The sequence below is a fragment of the Danio rerio genome, chromosome 11 (assembly GCF_052040795.2).
Source record: "Danio rerio strain M-AB ecotype USA chromosome 11, GRCz13ab, whole genome shotgun sequence".
Classification (NCBI taxonomy): Eukaryota; Metazoa; Chordata; class Actinopteri; order Cypriniformes; family Danionidae; genus Danio; species Danio rerio.
The window spans coordinates 2,010,001-2,035,000 of record NC_141031.1 but is presented as its reverse complement, the minus strand read 5'-3'; the positions used below and the strand labels follow the sequence as shown (position 1 = coordinate 2,035,000).

The following is a 25,000-nucleotide window of genomic DNA, read 5'->3' as shown; positions in this document are numbered from 1 at the left end:
GTTTCGATTTTAAATCGAAATCGATCGAAATTCAGGCTTAATTTCGATTATCGAATCAAAAAATGAAATCGTTGATGCTGCCACGCCCCCATGTCACGTCAGCTTGGCTTGCTGACGCAGGAGACCCATCGACAGAGCTTAAACCCTCTCCTCTTTCAACAAAGTCGCCGGTATGAAATTGTATTTTGGATTTCCAGTGAGTTATGTTGACAACGTTTGTGTTGTCGAAAAAAAACAGTTTGCAAGCTCTGCTATGTATTAGGGTTGAGCCGATAGACAACACCGGCATCGCGATCCTCCGCCCCGCCCCATGTTTTAGCGAACACCTCAGGTACTGTTGGCTAGTTCTTGTTGGTTGTGCACCTTTTTTACCGATGCCATTATAAGGACACAGATCACTAGTCCTAATCCAGCGTAATCATGAGTCCCGCGGAAAAAGTGATTGACAGGTGGCAATTATGTGTGTAACTTATCTTTATTCATTTACTGTATGATTTGTTTATGATTTTGTTTCATTTTTCTTTTTTAAATCAAAAAACGAATTGAACCGTGACTTTAGAATCGAAAATGTAATCGAATCGAGGATTTGGAGGATCGTGACACCCTTAGTAATCAGTCCGTAACAATCCTCCGGCTGTGTGCGTGTGTGTGTAATGAAACTGAAACAGGAACAGCTGTGTGCGAGGTGCATGACGGGATTTGTAGTCCATATACTGGTGGATTAGTAGTTCTTTAGCCAACTGCGTGTTTACCAATAATCTGCAGTTACTAGATTACTGGTGATTATAACAAGTACAACAGTTACAACAAGTTACAATAGATTTACTCGCTTTATTTAAGTTAAGTCAACTTGTCGCTTTTAAGGCAATGGGTTTACTCACTCCTTTTTTGGCAAAGTAAATAATCACTTATTACTATATATTTATTTGGTAACACTACAAAAAGATTGCTATTGTCAACGCTGGTTAACTACATTAAAGTTCATGTTAAATTAATATTTATTAACATTTGGGTCAAAGAAGAGACATCAATGTTAGTGTCCGAATCAAACTGAACTGTCTAACCTAACTGAGTGTATTAAAGATTAAATGAAAAGACTGTATGGTCAACAATTTTCTTCTTTTAAATTCAGACAAAAAAAGAAGTATTATAGGCTAAAATCCTGTTCATGGCAGACCTCAACACTCGACCTGCAGTTAGAGGGATGCAATGTCAGTATTAGCTCAAGTGTAAAATATCTGGGTGTTTTATAAGACAGCAACTTTACTTTTTGAAAACCATATCTCCCATGTCATAAAAATGTCTTCTTTCATCTCAGAAAAATTGTTAAGATAAGAAACATGCTATCTATTTCAGATGTAGAAAAGCTAGTCATGCTTTTATGACCACTAGATTAGATTACTGTAATGCTCTGTTCTCTGAGTGCCCTACATTCTCAATTACTAAACTACAGTTAGTGCAAAATACAGCATCCAAAACTCTTACCACATCAAGAAAATGCTGTCATATCATCCTAGTTTGATCTTTCTGCCTGCTAAGTTCTGTATTGATTATAGAATATTGCTTCTTATCTATAAAGCTTCAAATAGTCAGCTCCTGTTTATCTAACCAACCTACTGTCTCACTACAATCCAACCCGCTCTTTAAGATCTCAAACTTCAGGGCTTCTGCAGAATAGGAAATCCACTAAATATTAGCTTAAAGGGGCTAATATTTTTGCCCTTAAAATGCATTTAAAATTTTTTTTAACTGTTTTTATTCAAGCCGAAATATAGCAAATAAGACTTTCTCCAGAAGAAAAAATATTATCGGACATACTGTGAAAACTTCCTTGCCCTGTTAAACATCATTTGAGAAATATTTAAAAAAGAAAACAAAAATTCAAAGGGGGCGAATAATTCTGACTTTAACTGTATATAGAACTATCCGTTAACATCGCAAGCTAAAGTGAAATAACTAATGCTAACAAATGAAAACATATTGCAATTGTGAAGTATTACTGTTTGTATTATTGTGAAGCTCTCAGTAGTTTAAATGCAGTATTAACGCATTTTTTTTCCAAACACCACTGCAATTGACTGCTTAAAAAGCCATCAAGCTAAGAAAGGAAAGCACTTTTTTTTAATACTCCATCAATTTCCCAGAAGAATCATACTGTGCATGAATCTGTCTGTGCATGTGGGGGAATATTACATCAGTCCGGATGCAGTCAAACCGAAACACAAAGTACAATTGCTTTTGTCATTAGAGGACTATTGTGTTGTGTGTGTAGAGTCAGTGTCGGCTGTGTGAGAAATAGACACAAACTTGTAGAATATCATGGGTATGACAATTTTTTAAAACGCTTATAAATCATGCAGAATGAGCTGTTTTTCTTTCAGAAAAAAATGCAGTTTTTTGTAAGGGCTGGGTTTAGGGATAGTGTTGGGGTAAAGCGATCGAAAATGCCATTTGTACAGTATAAAAACAATGGAAGCCAATGAAATGTCCCCACAATTTACAAAAACAATTGTGTGTGTGTATATACAGTACAAGCACAATTAATTTCACATGCTCAACAAATATTTTCAGGTCTTCAGATTTTTTTATGACCATATATTAGCAGTGCAAAAGCAAAGATTATGTTTGTTTTTTAAATTATAATTAGCATCCACACTCTAAAAAAATGCAAGGTTGTTTTAACCAATTAATTTGGGTAAAATATGGACAAACCCAAATAATTTGCATTAAAATGGTAATTTAAGTCAACAGTTTTTTCCATATTTACACTTATTAAAAAGTGGAAAATCAATTAAATCTCTCTATTCTCCAAACGTTTTTAGACAGTGGGAAAACTTTTTAATAGAACCAAAACTGTCTCTTCAGTTGCATTGCTGCGACACTCTTAAAAATAAACGATTACACTTTATTTTGATGGCTGTTTGTTGAATGTAAGTTAAATTGCTACTAATTCGCATTAGATAGACAAGTAGACTGTTTGGTTGGGGTTACTGTAAGTTGATGTACTTGCAAAGTTTCTTATAGTCAGTTAAACATCTGTTGAAGGAGCAGAATCAACAGATATTAAGCAGACAGTCTACTAATACTTAAATTGACAATCAAAATAAAGTGTTAACAAATAAACAAATGCTGGGTTGATCAACATACCCAACAGTTTGTTTGTAAAACGGAATTTAAATTCAATAATAAAAAAATGAACCCAACTTCTACCTCCAACTTCCACATTTGACTGAATGTTGGGGTTAAACATCCCAGCTCGTTTTGCTTTTAGAGTGTTCCCTCAATACATTGTTTATATGTGACAAACCATTTCTTCAAGTCACCCCACAATAAACACACTGCACGCAAAAAGACTCAGCAAAACTGCAGAATATTTCAGTCCTCAGTACATTCTTCCACCAGAACATCAGATTTGATGCATTCAAAAGCTCTCTTTTGGGAAGCAAAACCCCTTCAGAAGCATGCTTGTCGTGTTGGTGAGTTTCGGAGAATGGTCTGTCATTTCCACGCAGCAGGTTGAAGCTGTTTCTCTAGATTTCATCAATGTGTGTGAGTCTGATCTTGATAACGAGCTTTAGTTTTGTTTTTTTTGCTAACAGCATGTCACATCCAATGCAGCGACTTAAAGAGAAAGTTCACCCCAAAGTTAAAATGGTACTCAATTTAATCTCTCTTAAGTGGTTATAAACCTTTATGAGTTAATTTCATCAGTTAAATACATGAGAAAATATTTAATAGAAAGCTTAAAAACCACTGACTTCCATAGTAGGAAATACTATGGAAGTCAATGGTGGCAGGTTTCCGACATTTTTCAAAGTATCTTCTTTAGTGTCCAACAGAAGAAAGAAACTCATGAAGGGTAAATAAGTCATTTTATTTTTGCGTGAACTATCCCTTTAAACCCTCACTGATGACAAGATCACTATAAGAGTTTTTCATTTTCGCTATTCATGTCCAAACACAAGATTCCAAACTATTGCACAGATCTGCAGGAACTACCTAAAGTACGTCTTCTTGCTCTAACATGTCTTTCTCATCCAGTCTCTATCGGTTTTATGACACTTTGACGGCCTCTTTACTGCGGTATGTTAGAGTAAAGTGAGCAGACTTACCTGGCTGTGCTGTTGGCTGGTGGTCTGCAGAGAAATGAAGACAAGCGGATCAGAATGCTGCTGTAAGTCAGAAGTGTGTGTGTGTTTGTGAATGTGTGTGAATAAAGAAGCCTGTTGCAGTCTGCCTTTCTCTTTCGCTCCCCCTCCATCTCTCGCTCTACCTCCTCATTCGTTCACTGGCATTCCTGCCCTCCCTCTTTCCATCAAACTTTCTCTGCCATGAAAGATGTTTTTTTTTTTATCCCGCATATACAGTACAGTAAAGGGATAGTTCACCCAGAAGCTGAATATTTACTCTGTTTACTCAACCTCAAGTTATTTTTTCTGTTGATCAGTGTTGGGGAAAGTTACTTTTGTGAGTAATCCATTTCGATATCGAGTTACTCTCCAGAAAGTAACTGTAGTTTCATTCCTTTTTATGGAAAGTAATGTTATACACAACTTTAAGTTAATTTTTTGTCCTTCGTTACTTTATCTCTTCTTCTATTTTCTTTTTTTTTTAAATAGAGGAGCTCTGCAATTAACAACGCACTCTATAACCTTCATTTACCAGTGTTGAGGAAAGTTACTTTTGAAAGTAATCCATTACAATATTGAGTTACTCCCAAAAAATAATTAGTTTTGTTACTTATAAGTAATCTGTTACTATACTTTTGTAATCAATCACGTTACATTTGAGGTTTTTTAATCTCTTTTGAGTCTTTGAGTCATTTTTTGAGTCTTTTTATCTCTTATTACTTTATCTTTATCTCTTGTATATTCTTTTGTTTAGTAAAGGAGCTCTGCAATTAACAACGCACTCTATAACCTTCATTTACGAGTGTTGGGGAAAGTTACTTTAAAAAGTAATCCATTACGATATTGAGTAATGCATTTTGTAATGCATTTCTTTACTTTTGAGTTATTTTTATCACTCTCATTACTTTGTCTCTTCTTTTTCTATTTTCAGTTTTTTTTTAAATAGAGGAGTTCTGCAATTAACAGCGCACTCTATAACCTTCAGTGTTGGGGAAAGTTACTTTTGAAAGTAAGCCATTTGGATATTGAGTTAATCCCCAAAAACTAACTTGTTATTTAGTTAATTTTTGGGAAAAGTAATGCATTACGATACGATACTACGATACTACTATAACTTTAATTTACGAGTGTTGAGGAAAGTTACTTTAAAAAGTAATCCATTACGATATTGAGTTACTCCTGAAAAAGTAACTAGTTTTGTTACTTAGTTACTTAGTTTTTGGGAAAGAAAATGCTGACAAAGTTATCTTTTTTTTGGGTGAGCTATTCCTTTAAGTGTTGCCCACTGCAGCTATTCCTCCTCCAGAAGTCCTGATCTGATTCACAAATACAGGCCGGCTCACGTAACACCATACTTCAAATATACAGGGCTTTTTTTAGAAACCGCAGAATGCCTTTAGGGATGGAAAAATGGAGGGCAGAAAGCTTAAGTTTCTCTCGGTCTGCTCCATACGTCTCCCCCTATAGCATCTGCAGCCGCATTCAGACTGTCAGACTCTGCATCCTATTATACCTCCATCTCTCTCCACATTTCCTCAGTGAAACGCTTGCTTTGCTTTACTCTTCCTGCTAATAATCTTCCTTCAGTCTGCGCTCATGCCATTAAGGGCTTTTTGTTGTTTAATGTCTTCCTTTACATTGGCTTTATTTCTTATTTACATTTTTCATGTTCACTACTAAATCACACAATAACAAAAAAAAACAACCTTTTATACTTCCCACTTGCAATGTACTCTTCAAAAATAAATAAAATAAATAATTAAATATATATATTGTTGTTGATGTTAAATAGAGGAGTTCTGTAGTTAATGCACTGTATAACCTTCATTTACCAGTGTTGGGAAAGTTACTTTTGAAAGTAATCCATTATGATATTAAGTTACTCCCCAAAAAGTAACTAGTTTTATTATGAGTAGTGTTACGTTACTTTTGTCATCTGTTACATTACTTTTGAGTTATTTTTTATCTCTTTCATTATTTTATCTCTTCTTCTATCTCCTTTTTTTTAAAGAGTACCTTTGCAATTAACAACACACTGTATAACCTTCATTTACCAGTGTTGGGGAAAGTTACTTTAGAAAGTAATATATTATGTTGAGTAATTCCCCAAAAAAGTAACTATTTTTGTTACTTAGTTACTTTTTATGGTTAGTAATGCATTGGATTACTTTTGCACACTGAAAACCCTAATAAGTTGACTGAACAAAACTAATTGCGTAAACTCGTTGCCTCAGTTTAATTGAGTAACGAAGTCTCCCAAAACTTGCATATTTAAGTTTATTTAACTTGCCGGTTTGATAGATTATATTTAAATGGTTCAGTTCAGTGTGTTTGTCTGTGTGTGTAATTATATACAATAAAAAAAATGTTTAAAGGAAAAATAAGTAGCCATTTATTCCCATTATGATGAATCATTATACACGAAGCCTTGTTTTCTGATTAAAAAAGACATTGCTTAAAGGTTGCACATATTAGAATTTGTACAGTCAAGACAACATTAAAACCAACCAATTTTTTTTTTTCAATTATTGTGATTTTGAGCTTACTACACTTGAAATCTTAAGTTTATGCATTTTCATTGTATATAAGTTAAATTAAACTCATATTTTTAGGGGACAGGACCAAAATGCTAAATTTTAAGTAATGTTCAGTTCAACTTTACTTGATTGTTTAAGTAAAGACAACATTAGGGTTCACAGTGCATTACTTTTTCTCTTTCAGAACTTGCAGGTAATCCATTACGATATTGAGTAATGCAATTTGTAATGCATTACGTTACCTTTGGGTTACTTTTTATGTCTTTTATTACTTTATTTCTTCTTCTTCTACATTCTTCTTTTTTAATAGAGCAGTTCTGCAACTAAGAACGGCTTTTTGTTGTTTAACGTCTTCCTCTAGATTGCTCTTTTTCTTCTTGTTTACATCTTTCAACAAAAAAAAAACTTATTATATACTTCCCACTTCTAAAGTACTCTACAAAATAAAGGCTGTCTAAAGCGCGAACGGTTTCACTTTCCCAAGAGAGTTCGCGATCTCATCTATATTTGAAATAACAAACATCTCGAGCTGATGATAATGACGTGCGCAAGATTATTGAAGTGCTTCTGACATCTGATCCTTTCAGAAACGGACAAACGTGAGAGTGAAGGGCGAAAAAAATGAATGCTTTCTTGTTTATGTAAAGCACTTTGAATTACCACTGTGCATGAAATGTGCTATATAAATAAACCTGCCTCGCCGTCCCTTAAATTTAGTTTTAAAAAATACATCTATGGATTTAAGTGATTTTGAAAAATAAAAATCTAAATTACATCATTTTTATTTAGTGCTTACAATGCACATAGGGCCCAGTTGTCACGGTCACACAGGGATGGTTCTCTTTTAAGGGTATTTATTTAAAACAATGCAGCTGAAGCAGAGAGATGAAGCAGGTAAGTGGTGTGACAGAGGGAGAGCGATCTCACACAGTTCAGGTAAGCATCAGATTTTCAGTCAAACACCAGCTAAGCTTTGTCACTTTCCTTATTCAGTTGTATTTGCATCAACAGGCAAAGAGAGACATCCACAGAAGAAGACGAGAGGAAGAGAGAGAGAAAAGATGAGGTGAACCATCAAACTTCGGTTCCAGCTGGTGAGTGAGTGAAGGAGGTGAGTATGTATAGTGTGTGGTGATTGCAGGTGTGGGTAATCAGTATTCTGGTGATTGTTCACGGGTGTGGTGAGAGGTGGATGGTGAGGGAGAACTGTGATTGGAGTAGCAGGAACGAGCCGAGGGTGTGTAAGAACAACACAATCTTACGGCAATTCGTAACTTTTTCATTTAGTGGCTAATTCGTACAAATTTGTACGATCTAATTCGTACATTTTAGTACGATTTGCGTATCCCCCAATGACGGTTGGGTTTAGGGGTGGGGTTAGGTGCCACGCCTCCTTTTTAAAACTGTACATTTAAAATGTAAAATGTCCTTTTTAAAATCGTACTAAACTGCCAAAACGTAAAATACTTACGTTTTCTAGTGAGATTAGGCTGGTAAGAACCATTCATTCATTCATTTTCTTGTCGGCTTAGTCCCTTTATTAATCCGGGGTTGCCACAGCGGAATGAACCGCCAACGCAGCGGATGCCCTTCCAGCCGGAACCTATCTCTGAGAAACATCCACACACACATTCACCTGTAGCGCATGTCTTTGGACTGTGGGGGAAACCGGAGCACCCGGAGGAAACCCACGCGAACGCAGGGAGAACATGCAAACTCCACACAGAAACACCAACTGAGCCGAGGATTGAACCAGCGACCCAGTGACCTTCTTGTTGTGAGGCGACAGCACTACCTACTGCGCCACTGCTATTATTATTATTATTTATTATTTAGGAAATCAGGCGGCACGGTAGCGCAATGGGTATTGCTGTCACCTCACAGCAAGAAGGTCGCTGGTTTCAGCTTGGTCAGAAAGCACCAGTAAGAATTGCGTTGGCTTTACTGTCTCAATTGGAGCCGCCGTTCATTAAATATACAAGTAACTGCATGTGCTTTAGCAGAAAAGCCAAACGTTTTCTCTACATGTCAACAACATCAAGCAAACTCTGTCAGGCATCAGCAAAATCTACAATATCTTAGAGGTGAAGCAGACAGTGAAGGCCACGGCATTATGCAAATCTCTCATTAAACTATGCTGATTTGTGCAGAAAGTGAAGCAGGAATGTTCTCCGCTAGTGTTCCACCAGCACGACCTCACGAGCAATGCAGAACTATTTCACTGCACCGAATGATTTGCATAAATCTATCTGTGTGCATCAGTATGAATGAATCAGTAAGGGATGGCGGTGTTTGATACGGAGTTAGCGGCAGGTCATGTCAGTGTTAAAGGATTAGTTTAAGTTTAGCACATATTTACTCAAACTCAAGTCATCCTAGCTGTATTTGAGTATTATTCAGTTGAAGTCAAAATGATTTCCCAAATGATTCAGGAATTTCTCACAGTATTTCCTAAAATATTTTTTCCTCTGGTGAAAGTCTTATTTGCTTTATTTTGGCTAAAATGAAAGCAGTTTTACATTTTTAAAACCCACCTTAAGGTCAATATTATTAGCCCCTTTAAGCTATATTTGTTTTGATCATCTTAAGAACAAACCACTGTTTTACAATGACGTGCCTAAATATTATAGGTGGGCATAGATTAATTTTTTTAAAATTAGATTAATCTCACTGTAATCTTGCAATTGATCTAGATTAAATGGCTTATTGGAATTCTGCTGAAAGTTGGCTTGTGTTTTCATAATACATAAAGGGTCAGGAAACACCAAAACACATGTGTTGAGCTGTTGACAGTCGTATATATGTCCCACACTGCTAAAAACACTATTAGGACACCTATATTTCACTAAAAAGTGAAAATTTATTTCGAGCAAATTCTTACTTCCGGTTTGAAACTAATTTTTGAAGCTGAGAAAGCGGTCATGAGAGCTTAGTGTGTATTGCAGCGTGAAAGTCTGTACCAGTGAGAGAGAGAGAGAGAGAGAGAGAGAGAGAGAGAGAGTTTTAATTTTATTGTCATTTCAGCTTCTATGGCTATGTCATGGCAAAAAGAAAATAGATCAAGTTTATCACGTTTTATAAACACCAATTTTCAATAATTATAAAAATATTCTAACAATTAAAAGTCATCAACAGCAATAAATAATGTACAAGGTAAAATACATAAATAATAAAAATAATGATAATATATAAGCTACAAATCTCTGTACCAGGGAGTTCCTTATTACGTCTCTGAGTGTGCTGCATTCATTCATGAGTATATATATATAAAATCTTCTGATTCTTTCAAGCTCCAACATGTGGCTTTTTTCTCTTCAACAGGCCAAAACGAATCCAATAAAGCGCATCCATGCAATAACAATAATAATCACAAGCCTCACACGGCTCCGGGGGCTGAATAAAGGTCTCCTGTAGCGAATCGATGCACTTTTGTAAGATATAAATATCCATATGTTAAGCTCGGTCAACAGTTTTTGTGTAGCTTCTTTGTTTAGGATGATGGGCGTATGTATAGTGCACGGTTTTTGAGATGAATATGATTCAGTGCATGGATTCGATACAGGACACCGTTATTTATCTACGGTCCCGGCTCTCTTTGTGCAGTTATCACTATTTTTTTTCCTTTTCTGAAATTCTTGATAACTCCATCATTGAGCTTTTCTTTTATTATCAGAGCAGATAGGAATTCAAGAAGAAATTATTGGTTGTGCTCTCCTATCGGTACTTCTGCTGTGGAGAAACACAGAAATGTGAAAAAGCTTCATAATAATGATTGCATTAGTGCAAACTAGGGCTGCACAATTCTGGCTAAAATGAGAATCACGATTTTTTTTTTGCTTAACCTACTTAGTGGCCACATACACTGACAGCACATTTAAGCTCTGAAGTGCCTATTTAAAATACTTTGAATGTTTGAAAAAGCTCAGATGATGGTGTCAAGGTTTGGAGGTTTCCGATTGGCTAATTGACAACATTTGAGTTAATGTGAGGCACAACTGTAGATCAGTGTTTAAAGAAAAGCTCAACACACACTGCTTCCTTGTGTGACAACATGAGAAAATCAACAAGCCAGAATCAACAACAAAGCCAGATTACCATTAGCTGAATTACACTGGGGAAAGACTCATGTCTGGAGACATGTCCTGTGCTCTGATGGAGCTAAGATTGAACTGTTTGGCCATAATGAGCAGTGTTACATTTGGAGGACAAAGGGGAAAGCGCACAAGCCTAGAACACCATCCCAACTGTGCAGTATGGGGGCGGCAGCATCATGTTGTGGGGCTGTTTTGCTGCAGGAGGGACTGGTCCACTTCACAGCATAGATGGCATCATAAAGACAGAACATTATGGAGAAATACTGAAGCAACATCTAAAAACATCAGCCAGGAAATAAAAACTGGCCACAAATGAGTCTTCCAAACAGACCATGACCCTAAGCATACTGCCAAATTAGTTAAAATGTGCTTTAAGGGCAACAGAGTGAATGTTTTGGAGTGGCCATCACAAAGCCCTGATCTCAATCCTATAGATAATTTGTGGGCAGAGTTAAAAAAAAAACTTGTGCGAGCGAGACAGCCTACAAATCCGACTCGCTTACACCAATGAGCCAAAATTTCTGCAAATTATTGTGAGAAGCTTGTGGAAGGAGACCCAAAACATTTGACCAAAGTTATACAGTTTAAAAGCAATGCTAAAAAATACCAAGAAAACATGTGTAAACTTTTCACTGTCTAAAAATTAATTTAAAAAACCTCCAAAAAAATTCTGTCATTATTCTGCTATTTACCAAATGTAAATCATTTAGGTAATCCTAACAGACCTAAAATAATAAATGTTTAGTCTGATTTACCATCAGAAAATGCATTTACATTCAAAAACTTCCTTCCTTTAGTTTTTTCCTTCCCCCCTCCCCTTCCTTCCATCCATCCATCCTTAATCCTTCCATCCTTTCATTTTCTTTCATTCTTCTTCATTTCTCTATCTCTTTCCTCTTTCTTTACTTTCTCCTTCCTCCATCCACTTCCTTTCTTTTCTTACTTTCATCGGTCCTTCCTTCCTTTCCTTATATCCTTTCTTTTTTCTTTCTCTTTCATTCTTCATCTTTCTTTATATGTCTTCCTTCATTCCTTACTCCTCCCATCATTCTTTTTTTCCTTTTGTTTTCTTTCCTTTCTTCTTTCTTTAGTTTTTCCTTCCCTCCCTCTTTCTTTTCTTTCATCAATTCTTCCTTCCTTATTATTTCCATTCTTTCTTCCCTTCGTTCCTTTCATCCACCCTTCCTTATTCCTTCCATCCTTAATCTTTTCTTAATATTTTTCTTTCTTTTTCACTTTCTTTCCCTCCTTTCATTTTTCATCCATACTTTCTTCCTTTCTTATTCCTTCCAACCTTTCTTTTTCCTTCATCTTTTTTTCCTTCTTTTCTTTCTTATTCTTTCTTTTTATTCTTTACTTTCTTTTTTATAGTTTCTTTTTACTCCTTCTATCTTTTTATTCTGTCTTTCTTCCTTTTTTATTTCTTTTCCTTTTTTTTTCTCTTATTCTTTCTTTCTGTTTCTTTTTTATTTTTTATTATTCTTTCTATCTTTTTCTTTCGTTTTTAGTCAATCTTTCTTTCTTTCCCTCCTTTCTCTTTTTTCTTTTTATTCTTTCTTTCTTTTTTCTTTTGTTTTTATTCTTTCTTTCCCTTCTTTCTTCCTTTTTATTTATTTCCTCTTTCTATTTTTCTTTCTTTTTTTATTCTTTCTTTCTTTCATCCGTACTTTCTTCCTTATGCCTTCTATTCTTTCTTTCTTTTCTGGAAAATCTATTCTGCTAATGAGCTTTAAATGGATAAAGTGGTTCCAGGTTTCTGGCCGTGGTCGTCTTTACCTGCCGGTTTGCAGAGTTAATGAATGAGTCCTGACAGAAGCTTTCCTGCGCTCATCAGTGATCAGCACAACTAACAAGCTGACTATTCTTCTGGAACAACAGGAGAACACATCCAGATGAGGAGAAGAGCAATATGGAGGAAAATAACACAAGAGGAAAGAGCGCTTGACTGAGAGTGTAGAGAACATAAAATGGGGCCCCGTTTGGAAGCGAATGGAGGAGAAACCGCAGAACGGAGAGAGCCTCGGGCTGGAGGAGGAGTGTGTGTGTGTGTAAGAGAGACACAGTAGGCTTTAATCAACAGCAAGTTGTCTGTAATGAGATCACTACACAGTCCACACAGATTGATGTCATGTGAAGATCTGTGTGTGCACGACTTGGCATATGAATCAACATCATTTTACATTCACACACACACGCACACATACATACACACACATATACACATACACGCACAGACTTTTATACACACAACAACACACACATATATGCACACACACACTTATACACATGCACACACACACATGCACATACATACACATACACTCACACACTCACACACATACATACATTCACGCATGCACACAAACACACACACTTATACACATGCACACACACACACATACATACATACATTTATACTCATGCACATGCACACGCACACACACACATATATTTATACACATGCACACACACACACACGCATATACACAGACATGTACACGTCATGCACACACATAAATACACACACACAAACATATATATATTCATACACACACACACACACACAAGCAGACACTCATATGTACACACATACACACAAACACACACACACACACACACACAGGCATATACCCATATACACATATACACACGTGCACACACACGTGTGCGCACACTTATACACATGCACACACACACACACACATTTATTTATACACATGCACACACACATGCACACAAACACATACATGCACGCACACACACACCAGACATTATGCAGAATGTAAACGCTTACGTGTGTCACACACACTCAGTCCATGCAGCATGCAGACTGGAGGGCAAACACACAAAGAACACACTGTGCTGCATTTAAGAGAGCTGGCAGAAGCAGAGGAGAACATGAGCTGGAGACGGAGAGTGTGTGTGTGTGTGTGTGTGTGTGTAGATCTGAATTATAAAGTTAAGCTCACATCCTAAACCAATGAAAGAACACATTCACTGAGCAGACGCCCCAATCTGAAGTCATTTATACATTCACCCTTGCTATGGAAACACACACACACACACCTGATCATTACTTCATGCATGTTGACAGAGCTCTGTGCTCTCAAACACACGTACAGCTATCTTTATGGGGACCTCCCATGGATGTAATGATGTTTCTACTGTAGTGTAAGATCCTTCACTCTGTCTGCTTTATGAGCCCTTTTCCTCATGGGGACCAAAACAAAGTCCCCACAAGGTCAAACTTTACTGTATTACTATACTTGTGGGGACATTTAGTCAATATATTTGAGGATTACATGCACACACATACATGCATGCATACACACTCACACATCAAACTCACAAGTGCACACACACACACACACACACACACAGATGCAAAAACACACACACATGCATACAGACTTCCACATCGATATACACACACAAGCATATGCAAACAGACGCACAACCAGACACACACACACATGCACACTCTCAATCAGACACATCTACACATGCATATGCATACAAAGATTCACACACACAGATTCACAAACACACACACACATGCACACGTACTCATACACAGATGTGAACAGAGATGTGCGAACACACACTCACACAAACACATGCACACACAGATGCACACACACACACACACATGCAGACACAGATGCTAACACACAGATGCGTGCACACACACACACACACACACACACAGATGCAGACAGATGCAGACACACACATGTATGCATACAAATCCATGTTCAGACACACATGCCAACATACACACAGGTGCACACACAGACACAGATGCGCACATACACACACACATACACACAAATGCACGTACACACTCACATGCAAATAAGCACACACAGAGATGCACACATGCAAACAAAAACACATAGATACACACACACACAAATGCACACAATCATACACACACATGCAAAGTACACACTCACACAGGCACACGGATGCACACACACACACACACACATGCATATGCATACACACTCACACAGGCACACAGATGCACACACACATGCATACATGCAAACACACACACAGATGCGCACACACACACACATTTTTTTTTTTGTGAATTGTGGGGACATTCTATAGGTTTCCATTCTTTGTATACTGTACAAAGCTTCTGTCCCTTACCACACCCCTATCTCAGCACCCAATCATAACGGTAGACTGTGTGCTCGTTTACTTCCTGAATGAACTGATTCTGTATGATTTATTCACTCCTGGGTGACATCCTCATAAGTCACCTTCTCCTGTAACCCCCGTGTCATACCCATGATATTATACCAGTGTGTGTCCTATTATGTCTTACACACACACACACACACACACACACACAGAGAGTGCGAGAAGTGTCAGCTAGTGATGGACACTACAGAAACTCTGCTTTGTGAAGCTTCTAAACCTCGGGGGATGAATTGTTTCACACTGGTGATTTGGCAGGTCTGAAGCTGCTGAGGGCGCGTGGTTTCAGGAAAGCAGGCTTAGTTACATCAGAACCGTTTTGAATTGCTATGAAATATTCACCACAAAGGTTTTACCTCGCTGTTCTTACCTGATCTCAGAATGATTTCACAATATGTGACAAAACAGTAATAATTAATTAACAAAACAGTATAAGAGCGGCACGGTGGCTTAGTGGTTAGCACTGTTGCCTCACAGCAAGAAGGTCGCTGGTTAGAGTCTTAGCTAGACAAGTTGGCGTTTCTGTGTGGAGTTTGCATGTTCTCCCCGTGTTGGTTTCCTCCGGGTGCTCCGGTTTCCCCTACAGTCCAAACACATGCGCTATAGGGGAATTGATGATCTAAATTGGCTGTTTTGTGAGAGTGTGTGTTTGTGAATGAGTGTGTATGGGTGTTTCCCAGTACTGGTATGCGGCTGAAAGGCCATCCGCCGCGTAAAACATATGCTGGAATAGTTGCCGGTTCATTCCGCTGTGGCGACAGAGTGGTAACAGATTTGTTTATGGTGTTTTTGTTTAGGTAAAGGGGTAGTTCACCCAAAAATGAAAATTTACGCACTATTTACTGATCTTTAGGTGGCTCCAAAACCTCTATGAGTTTCTTTCTTGTGTTAAACACTAACGAAGGTATTTGCAATAATGCTAAAAACCTGAAACCATTGACATCCATAGTAGGTATACAACATTAGTAACAGGTTTTTAGCTTTCTTCAAACTATCTTCTTTTTTGTTTGACAGAAGAAAGAAACTCATAAAAGGGTTGAAACAAGTAAAGGGTTAGTAAATTATTACAGATTATTAAATATCCATCGATTCAAACTTTAGGAATAGTGTTTGTATATCTTCAATCGGTGCATATACACTCACTGGCCACTTTATTAGGTACACCTGTCCAACTGCTGGTTAGTGCATACTTCTAATCAGCCAATCACATGGCAGAAACTCAATGCATTTAGGCATGTAGACATGGTCAAGACGATCTGCTGCAGTTCAAAGCGAGCATCAGAATGCGGAAGAAAGGCAATTTAAGTGACTTTGAATGTGGCATGGTTGTGGGTGTCAGACGGGCTGGTCTGAGTATTTCAGAAACTGCTGATCTACTGGGATTTTCACGCACAACCATCTCTAGGGTATACAGAGAATGGTCTGAAATAGCTAATATCCAGTGAGCGGCAGTTCTGTGGGTGCAAATGCCTTGTTGATGCCAGAGGTCAGAGGAGAATGGCCAGACTGGTTCCATCTGATAGAAAGCAGCAGCAGAAGGGCACACCGGGTGCCGCTCCTGTCAGCTAAGAACAGGAAACTGAGGCTACAATTCACACAGGCTCACCAAAACTGGACAATAGAAGATTGCAGAAACGTTGCCTGCTCTGATGAGTCTCCATTTCTGCTGACACATTCAGATGCTCGGCTCACAATTTGACATCAACAAAATGAAAGCATGGATCATCCTGCCTTGTATCAGCGGTTCAGGCTGGTGGCGGTGGTGTAATCTTCTGATGGCTTCTTCCAGCAGGATAACACATGTCAAAAACCGCGAATCATCTCAGACTGGTGAACATGACAATGAGTTCACTGTACTCAAATGGCCTCCACAGTCACCAGATCTCAATCCAATAGAGCAGCTTTGGGATGCGGTGGAACGGGAGATTGGCATCATGGATGTGCAGCCAACAAATCTGCAGCAACTGCGTGATGCTATCATGTCAATATGGAGCAAAATCTCTGTGGAATATTTCCAGTACCATCTAGAATTTATGCCACAAAAGATTAAGGCAGGTTTGAAGGCAAAAGGGGTCCAACCCAGTAATAGTAAGGTGTACCTAATAAAGTGGCCGATGAGTGTACATATGAAATCAAGCGTTGTTATAAGCTGTTTATCCATTCTTGATCAACAGTACAAATCACACATTTGACCTCTTCCCAAAAGGGAAAACCAGAACAATGATGAACGCATGATTAAATGGCGTCAAGGCTTTGCAATCCAAAAATGTGCTTATAATGGAAGTGAATGGGGCAGCCACTAATAAAACAAGAGGATAGTCAATTTAAACAATGCACAAGGGTTAATGAATTAAAAATGAAGCACGTTTGTTCAGACACAAGTCAAATAAAAAAAAGAGGACTTTACAATTTCATTTAGGCCAGGGGTGTCCAAACTCGGTCCCGGAGAGCTGGTGTCCTGCATATTTTAGTTCCAACTCCGATTAAACACACCTGAACCAGCTAATCAAGCTCTCTTTAGGTATACCTGAAACTTCCAAGGTGTGTTGAAGGAAGTTGGAGCTAAACTATGCAGGACACCGGCCCTCCAGAACCGACTTTGGACACCCCTGACTTAGGGTATTAGGGTTTTTAAGCTGCGATCAGCGATGGATGGAGTACACAAATCAGGGTAAAGGTACAACATCATTATGTTGAGTTGTGCATGAGCAAACAACTCCGATTTTGATCATTAAATATAACTCCGCTTGGGTTTTACATGAGTAACCACACACGTTATAAAGATGGTGTGATGTATATGATGTCATCCTGAACCTGCCATGAACTCACGTCTGTCAGCCGCCATTACTGTCAGCTTCGCAGTCGATCCTTTTCTTCTTCTCCTTTCGTGCCATTTTCCCTCCACTACTTTCCATTCCTCCATCTGTAATGGAACATCTATTTTTGCTCGCGTCGCCGCGCGGTCCAGAGAAAGATGGTTACCACAGTCTTTCTGTTTTTACTCTTTTTTTCTCTCTCTCTCTCTCTCACAATGATTGGATTACCATGAGCTTGTAGGCATGCCAGAATGTGCCAGGTTGTTCTGATTAAGACAGACATCATAAAAGTTTTAAAAACTCAAATTATTAGAAAAGAGAGAGAGGGAGAGGGAGAACAAAAAAGCAGAAGGAGGAGTCTGAATAATGGAAAAGCAGCTTGATGCACATATGGAAACAATTGTCGAATTTCTGCCGCTTTCTGCCAGGAGCATGAGTTTAAGACTGGAGAGACTCTGTCCTTAATGCATGAGTCCATTAACCACTGCCTCGGGCGTTCACAACACTTTTGTTTTTAATCTACTGTATTATTGTCGTTGTTTACTGATTCATTTGAAAAGCAACGTAATCGTCTTGATGTTTTGCTTATTACAAGTATATACAGTGGCGGTACACTCGCCGGCCACTTTATTAGGTACACTCATGCAATTTCTAATCAGCCTTTATTATTTCTAATCAACTCAATGCATTTAGGCATGTAGGCACAGTCAAGACGATCTGCTTAGATGATCAGAATGGGGGAGAAAGAGGATTTGAGTGACTTTGAACGTGGCGTGGTTGTTGCTGCCAGACGGGCTGTTCTGAGTATTTCAGAAACTGCTGATCTGCTGGGATTTTCAGGCACAACCATCTCTAGGGTTTACAGAGAATGGTCGGCAAAAGAGGAAATATCCAGTGAGCGGCAGTTCTGTGGGCGCAAATGCCTTGTTGATGTTAGAGGAGAATGGCCAGACTGGTTCCAGCTGATAGAAAAGCAACAGTAACTCAAATAACCAACCGAGGTCTGCAGAAGCCTCCACAGTCACCAGAGCTCAATCCAATAGAGCAGCTTTGGGATGTGGTGGAACGGGAGATTGGCATCATGGATGTGCAGCGGACAAATCTGCAGCAACTGTGTGATGCTATCATGTCAATATGGAGCAAAATCTCTGAGGAATATTTCCAGTAGCTTGTTGAATCCACGCCATGAAGGATTAATGCAGTTCAAAAGGGGCTCCAACCTGGTACAAGTAAGGTGTACCTAATAAAGTGGCCAGTGAGTGCAGTTAAAGTTGTGGTTTTATTTAAAGTGTGAAATTTGATGAGAAACTGAAGTATGACGTGACATTGTCAATAAAAGTCATTGATCCATTTTGGCGGAAGGGACAAACTGCAAGTTTTGGATGATTATATCACGTTTTTATCTTCCAAATGTGAATGTTGTCACTGTTTTGGAGCACACTAAAATATAAATTTCAGCGATATTGCTCTCTTTATTATTTCAAATGATTTTTTTTTTGTGTGCGCAAGTAAATAATAAAGCACATGGTTATTAATGTCCCATCATAATCAACAGCTAGTTTGATGTATGAAAAAGAAACAGCAAACTTATTTGAGCTTGAATGTTAAAATACATATAATAATCATAATCATACAATGAAAACTGCTCTTTGCTGAAAAATATGTAAAAAAAAACAAAACTTAGTGGTTTGAAGAATAGTAATGAGGGCTAATACTTAAGCACAAATTGTCAAATGATTCTTGTTATAAAGATATATTGCTGTTAAAACTATTGTTATACTAACTGACATTTTATTAAGTATTAAATTATATATATATATTCACACTTTTAATGCTTGAATATATTCATTTACTGTCTGTCTTTACACTGGTTGTATGAGGAAAAAGAAGTATAAATATGCATTCTGCACATAAAAGTGTTTTGTGCATTGAACTGCTGCCTTTAAAACATTTACAGTGTGTTTCTGGCACATGTTTACATCGAAGCGCTTTAAAAAGTAACATGTTTGTGATGATGACTTCAGCAGAGCGGCAGCGAACCGCTTATTTCCAAGAGTAGGTCATGAGGTCAGGAAACCATCCAAAATACAGTAGACTGTGAAATGACAGCGAACAATGCTGTTTCTCTTTTTTTTTTTAACTTTCATTCATTCGTTTTACAAACTTACAATTTTTTTATTTTTTTGGGGGGTAGATTTTGCTTCACATATTGAATTTTGTATTATTTGTGAAACTGCATGCGGTAATGATAATAATAACAATAACAACAACAAATAATAATAATAACAATAATATTCATAATATTAATAATATCAATAGTAGTAATAATAATAATATAAAAAATAAGGATAGTAGTAATAATAAAAATATTTATAATAATAACAAAAATAACAATAATAATATTAATATTATTAATAATGATTGTAGTAATAACAATAATAATAATTATTAATAATTATTATTACAACTGTCACTGCAAATTATATTATTACTAGAAAAAAATAAAAAAATGTATAATTAAAAATAATAAATTAGGTTATTTAGTTTTGCCTTTTACCCCCAATTTCTCCATTCAATCTTTGAAACAAAGGCATTTTTCAAACAAGATGTTCAGAAGTGATGCTATTATTATATAAATACTATTCGTTACATTGAGAAAACATTGCGGAATATTGAGTAGGGGGCGGGGCTTTCTGTTAGCTCTTCCAACAGAAACTAAATATTGAGTAGGGGTGGGGCTTTCTTTTTGTGCTTGCAACTGAAACTGAATATTGAGTAGGGGTGGGGCTTTCTTTTGTGCTTCCAACTGAAACTGAATATTGAGTAGGGGTGGGGCTTTCTTTTTTGTGCTAAAACTGAAACAGAATATTTTTTAGGGGGCGGGGCTTTCGTTTGTTCTTCATTCCCTAAAGCACAAAATAGTAATATGAGTATTAATATGCGGTTACTATGGAAACCCTTAGGTTGACGTCAACAGATGGACCGCCACTCTAAATGCAGAAGCAAATGGTCAAACTTTCATTGAAGATTACTAAAACAAGCACATTATTTCAGTGACTTAACTCGCACATGATAATTATTCACCTTAAGAGTAACATAAAAAATAAAAATATTGTAAATTTTAATTTCAAGTGGACCGTAAAGGGGACCTATTATGCAAAACTCAATTTAATAAGGAATTTAAACACAATTGTGTGGCAGCAGTGAGTGGATATATCCATCTTCTAATGGTGAAAATGTATTAATTCTGTTTTTATAATCAGACTTGAAAAAAAAAAGTCTGCAGAAACACTTTGATTAACATTCTTCCTTTGTACGCATCATCAGAGAGAGAAAGCCCCGCCCACTAGTGGCCATCTCTCCCTCATTAGCATAGGACCTTAGTCTTGTTTTGAATCTGCCTCTATGCTGGCACTGAGGACTAGGTACACTAGCTACACTAATCTGTAGCTCCGCCCATTTTTGTAAAGAGCAGAATCTCATTTCAATTTAAAGCGACAGTCACCAAAACGACTCAATTAGGATCAAAGCCTACAAGGGTCCGTTTCAAAGAGTTAGAAAACGATATTTGTATGGTATTTTGACTTACGCCCAATTCACCAGCCTGATCTCACGAGGAAGCGTAAGTATTTTACGTTTTGTCAGTTTAGTGGCTAATTCGTACGAATTCATTCGTACAAAAATGTATGATTTTAAAAATGAGGCGTGGCACCTAACCCCACCCCTAACCCCAACCGTCATTGGACGATGAGCAAATCGTACTAAATTGTATGAATTAGATCCTACGAATTCATACGAATTTGCCACTAAATCAAAAGGTACTAATTGCCGTGAGGTTGCGTTGGGGGTTTACACGGAGCTTTTAGCGTCAACGCTTGACGTAAGGCATGTCTGAAGTTGGAGTTGATCGCCATAGCAGCGTCAGCTACTCTCGCCGCAATCAGCCACTCTCTGACCTGAGGTATTTGCATAAAGTGATCTGATTGGCTTGAAAAGTTGAAAATTCCCACCTTCTGCAGCGAGCAATGCCGCTGAAGCATTGCTGACTGGCCGACAATTCATTTTGGCAACGCTTAACATCACCCATTCAAGGTGAATGGGAATCGTTGACGCTGACGTCCCGTGTGAATGGGGCGTTCTTCTACACCTTGGAAAAAACGTTTGTATAACCGATATTGATTGTTAAACCGTGGCCATTTTGAACATTACGAAAAAAATATACTTCAAGAACAAACGTTAACTTAAATAGGAGTGTTGAAATGTTGTCAGACTATATTTTGTTAGCTGCATGGCACTTCCTTCCTAGTTACGCCATTTTTGTTTGCGGCATTGCCATCGAAACGAAATAATGATGAAGACACAGAAGTCTGTCAACTTCCAATGCATAAATTCTGATTAGGAGCATATCCGTCAACTTTCCGGCAGTTCAGAGCTGTCGTGTGCATGCATATACATGGATTAATGTGGTCTGCCAATAATGCTGATTTGGTGTGTGATTATGTGAGTCCACATGTGCTTGTGTTTATAAGAGTGTCGGTATGAATCAGGGTGTTGAACTGCTCCAGGCTCAAGGTATTTTGCAAGTGTGTGTTGGCAGAGCTGAACGCCGAGTTTCCAAACACCAAGCTCACTCTATAATTACCAACATGCCCATCACTACATGTCCTGACAAAAACTCCTTTCCTCAATGGATCCCTGCTTATTTTGTAACTCTGTCCTTCTTTCAGCTCGACTAGTGTATTCAGCATTGATCTGCATTCGACTATAAATGGGACTGCTTATGTTTTTACTATAATAAGTTCATTCTAAAACACCAAAAGTGATCCTGCGTCATTAATATGTTTTAATGCAACGTTTTCTAAATAAGGCAATGCTGTTTATTGGTGTAAGTGCGCCCTCGTGTGGTCATTTACTTCTATAGCACATTTATTTTGAAATGCGTTGCTCACTTGAACACATCTTCTCGTTAATGACAGTATCCAAAACCTTTTTCTTTAGAATCTTTTTATTTTTGTAATATTTGTGCAAAGCAGCCAAATAATTGTAATAAATGTATGGAATAATATCATCCAGATATAGGCCAAGGAAATGTAGGTAAGAGGAGTGAGAAACAGGAATAGAAACAGATCCAACATGAAAGAAAAAATAATACAATAATAAATAATACAGGAATACTACAGCATACTATCAACTATAATAAACTGATAAACTAATAAATAATGTACTATACTTATGTTTTTACAACAGTAAACTAGTGTATTGCATTTTCATATATGTTATTGTAGAAAACTAGTGTTGGGTAAATTGTTTGTATAAATATAGTTGTAGCATTAGCATTGTAACTATAAAAAATACCAGATTAATAAGAACATGAGAATGACAGATTAATTCATGTACTTTACTACAGTTTGGTTCAAAAACACTATAGTATTTACAATAAATTGCTAGTTTTTCATATATCATCAGCTGAAGCATGCTATTAAACAAAATTTGTGTTATTTTTGGTTATTTTTTCCAGTTGTTTTCAGATTTACTGTATATTTTTGTGAACTTTATATTTGTATTGTGCTGTAAAAGCACCTTTGGAATTTTTATTTATAAGAATTATGAGTAACACTATTAGTAATCTGTGATAAAACTTTAAGATCGTTACTACAAACTAAACATTGTGTAACATGTGAGTAACCAGAATGACAAACAAAATGAATAAGCGTTATTCAATAACTCAAAAATAGAAAGAAAAAACAATTCCTGCAGACACCGAGTGATGATTCCTGTTCATGTGATATAAATAACATTACACTGACACACCTGTTAGTGACTGATCACTGAGTTATCAGAAATTACAATAACAGAGCTCCAGCCTCGTACTTTATACACACATTCATTGATGGATGGATGGAGGGAGAGATGGATCAATAGATGGTAGAAGGATCAATAAATGATGGATAGATGGATGGACAAATACTATGGATAGATATAGATGAGTGGAAAGAAGGAAGGAAGGAAGGAAGGAAGGAAGGAAGGAAGGAAAGATGAATGGATAGTCAAACAGACACACAAACAGATAGATGGATGGATGGATGGATGGAAGGATGGATTGACCAGTGGATGGATGGATGGATTGATGGATGGAGGGAGGGAGAGATGGATCAATAGATGGTAGAAGGATCAATAAATGATGGATGGATGGATGGACAAATACTATGGATAGATACTATAGATGAGTGAAAAAAAGAAAGGAAGGAAGGAAGGAAGGATGGAAAGATGAATAGATAGTCAAACAGACACACAGACAGATGGATGGATGGATGGATGGATGGATGGATGGATGGACGGACCAGTGGATGGATACTTTGGATAGACAGCCATAGACGGAAGGAAAGATAGATGGATGGATGGATGGATGGATGGATGGATGGATGGATGGATGGATGGACAAATACTATGGATAGATTCTATAGATGAGTGAAAAAAAAGAAAGGAAGGAAGGAAGGAAGGATGGAAAGATGAATGGATAGTCAAACAGACACACAGACAGATGGATGGATGGATGGATGGATGGATGGATGGATGGATGGACCAGTGGATGGATACTTTGGATAGACAGCTATAGACGGAAGGAAAGATGGATGGATGGATGGATGGACAAATAATATGGATAGACATATACTATAGATGAGTGGAAAGAAGGAAGGAAGAAAGGAAGGAAGGAAGGAAGGAAGAAAGAAAGAAAGGAAGGAAAGATGAATGGATAGTCAAACAGACACACAAACAGATAGATGGATGGATGGATGGATGGACCAGTGGATGGATGGATGGATGGAGGGAGAGATGGATCAATAGATGGTAGAAGGATCAATAAATGATGGATGGATGGATGGACAAATACTATGGATAGACAGATACTATAGATGAGTGGAAAGAAGGAAGGAAGGAAGGAAGGAAGGAAGGAAGGAAGGAAGGAAAGATGAATGGATAGCCAAACAGACAAATAGACGGATAAATAGATGGATGGATGGATGGATGAACCAGTGGATGGATGAATGAATACTATGGATAGACAGCTATAGATGGAAGGAAGGATGGATGAATGGATAAATGGATGGATGGACAAATAATATGGATAGACAGATACTATAGATGAGTGGAAGGAAGGAAGGATGGAAGCAGGGAAGGAAGAAAGGAAGGAAGGAAGGAAGGAAGGAAGGAAG

General features: G+C 37.5%; 2 protein-coding genes across 5 annotated transcripts in view; both read right to left on the bottom strand.

The window, feature by feature from the left end:
• Positions 1-25,000, bottom strand: part of rbms2a (RNA binding motif, single stranded interacting protein 2a) — a 608,287-nt gene that overhangs the window by 480,641 nt on the left and 102,646 nt on the right. The window lies entirely within an intron of this gene.
• The window catches only part of rargb (retinoic acid receptor, gamma b), a 139,987-nt gene that overhangs the window by 75,862 nt on the left and 39,125 nt on the right, over positions 1-25,000 (bottom strand). The window contains exon 4 of one of the 3 annotated variants that reach the window (XM_087271675.1): positions 4,113-4,136. The exons of 1 other annotated variant lie outside the window; for it this stretch is intronic. The gene's annotated coding sequence lies outside the window, so the exon portion shown is untranslated. 3 annotated transcript variants of the gene reach the window in all.